The sequence below is a fragment of the Lepus europaeus genome, chromosome 16 (genome assembly GCF_033115175.1).
Source record: "Lepus europaeus isolate LE1 chromosome 16, mLepTim1.pri, whole genome shotgun sequence".
Lineage (NCBI taxonomy): Eukaryota > Metazoa > Chordata > Mammalia > Lagomorpha > Leporidae > Lepus > Lepus europaeus.
The window spans coordinates 91,179,701-91,182,242 of NC_084842.1; positions in this window are offsets into that span (position 1 = coordinate 91,179,701).

The window sequence follows — 2,542 nt, forward strand, 5'->3', positions numbered from 1 at the left end:
TGGGAGGCAGCGGGGCGCCCAGCCCGAGCCCCACTGCAGGGGCCCTGGGAGGCAGCGGGGCGCCCAGCCCGAGCCCCACTGCAGGGACCCTGGGAGGCAGCGGGGCGCCCAGCCCGAGCCCCACCGCAGGGACAGCGGGGCGCCCAGCCCGAGCCCCACTGCAGGGGCCCTGGGAGGCAGCGGGGCGCCCAGCCCGAGCCCCACTGCAGGGGCCCTGGGAGGCAGCGGGGCGCCCAGCCCGAGCCCTACTGCAGGGGCCCTGGGAGGCAGCGGGGCTCCCAGCCCGAGCCCCACTGCAGGGGCCCTGGGAGGCCTGGGCTGCACTCCTGGCTTCCGGCTGGGAACTCTGCCTCTGCTATCCGAGGGCGGCGGCAGCCCAGCAGGGCCCGCACGTCCCACATCAGACACCTGGGTTTCACTTCCAGTTCGGCACCCAATGCCAGCTTCCTGTGAGCGCGCTGCCTCAGGTGCTTGGGCCCCCGCACCCACGTGGGAGACCTGGAGGAGGCCCCTGGCTCCCGGCTTCAGCCTGGCTCAGCCATTTGGGGAGGGAACCTGCGGATGGAAGACCTCACTCTCTCTCCCCCTAACTGCTTTCAGAGTAAACAGCTCTTAAAACAACAACAAAAACCTGTCTTCTGAAAGCTCGGATCCTAGCGTGGCTGTGGGACAGGCATCTCTCGGGAAATACAGCACTGAACCAGATGTACATTAGGCCCGGCACTTACGACACAGGAGTCCTGGTTCCTGCCAACCGGCTTCCAGCTTTGCCCGGCCAAGTCCAGGCTGTCGTGGGCAAAGCCAGCAGTTGGGGGAGTGCTCACTCGTTCGGTCTCTGCCCCCAAATAATGAAAAATGCAACTACGAACCGCGTGACACGGCTGAGCAGGAAAGGCAGACGTCAGCACGCAGGGTTGCACCCAGAACGCCCAGCCACTGCCACAGACCCCAGCAGCGATGCAGGAGGGGCCGCCACCACGGGGGCCAGGACCACGCAGCTCCGAGCCCCACACTGCAGGGCCCAGAGAGGAGCCCAGAGGTCACAGTGGGGACCCCACGCACTGCCGGGCGGTGTCCAGTCAGCAACACCACACAGTGACGTGGGCACAACCATGCTGGCTGGCTGTGCTCAGCCCCAAGCCACCCACAGGGACAGCGGCGGCCCACAGCCGCGGACACGCGGTCACCCCACGGGGCCGGGAGGGTGCCCAGGCCCACAGACGTGGACACGCGGTCATCCCTCGGGGCTGGGGTGGGGGTGCCCAGGAAAAGACATGGACACACGGTCACCCCTCGGGGGCTGGGGTGAGGGTGCCCAGGCCCACAGAGGCCGACACGCGGTCACCCCTCGGGGGCTGGGGTGCCCAGGCCCACAGACGGGGACACGCGGTCACCCCACGGGGGCTGGGGCTGGGGTGCCCAGGCCCACAGACGCGGACACGCGGTCACCCCATGGGGGCTGGGGCGGGGGTGCCCAGGCCCACAGACGTGGACACGCGGTCATCCCTCGGGGCTGGGGTGGGGGTGCCCAGGAAAAGACATGGACACACGGTCACCCCTCGGGGGCTGGGGTGGGGGTGCCCAGGCCCACAGACATGGACACGCGGTCACCCCTCAGGGGCTGGGGTGGGAGTGCCCAGGCCCACAGACGTGGACACGCGGTCACCCCACGGGGGCTGGGGTGGGGGTGCCCAGGCCCACAGACGCGGACACGCGGTCACCTCTTGGGGACTGGGGTGCCCAGGCGAGCAGCGGATGGCACCCTTCTCCCCACCACAGCAGCTGTGCCAGGCAGGCAGGGGCTCCGCCGAACACCTTCTGTGTCTGGGTGGGGGCACAGGGGACCCCAGGTCTGCGGTGCCAGTTTCTGAGGGTGCAGCCCACATGGAAGCCGTGTTGCTTTCCTGTGGGATGGGTGGGCTGTGCCGTGTCCCAGGTGAAACCCCCCTGGCTTGAGCTCCCAGAGCAGGCTGTGCTGCACCCGGATCCACCGCAGCTGTTGGGCCACTGCTGGCCCTGCACCGGTACGTGGGGAGCCAGGCCCAGGCCCTGCGGCCCAGAGCCCACCTCAGGGGCGGGCTGGACAGCCCATGTGGCCACTGCCTCTGTGCGCACCGCACGACGCAGCCCTTGCAGGAAGAGCAGCGGCTGGTTGGGGAGCGCCGGGCCCGCCGGGCGGCGGCTCAGCTGGGGCCTGGGCAGGGCTGGAGGACACAGCCCGCTCTGCCAGGGCCCCACCCAGAGCAGGGCCCTGGCTTCTTTGCTCGTGGCACAGCTGGTGTGGGGTGGTGACCACAGCTGCCACAAGGGCAGCAGGCGGCCACGACGCTGGGCACTGTGCGCGCCGGAGGGTGGGGGGGGCCGAGGGACAGAGGCACACGCCCGGGGCCCCTGCCCACACTGGAAACTCCCCCAGGGGCCCTGGCACCAGGGGCGGAGTGGCCTCACAACCCGCCCTCCTGCCGCCAGGGCGCCGCCCACCGTGAGGCCCCTCCAGCCGCTGTGACCCAGACGCAAGAAGAGGCGGAGCCGCCCTGCCGCA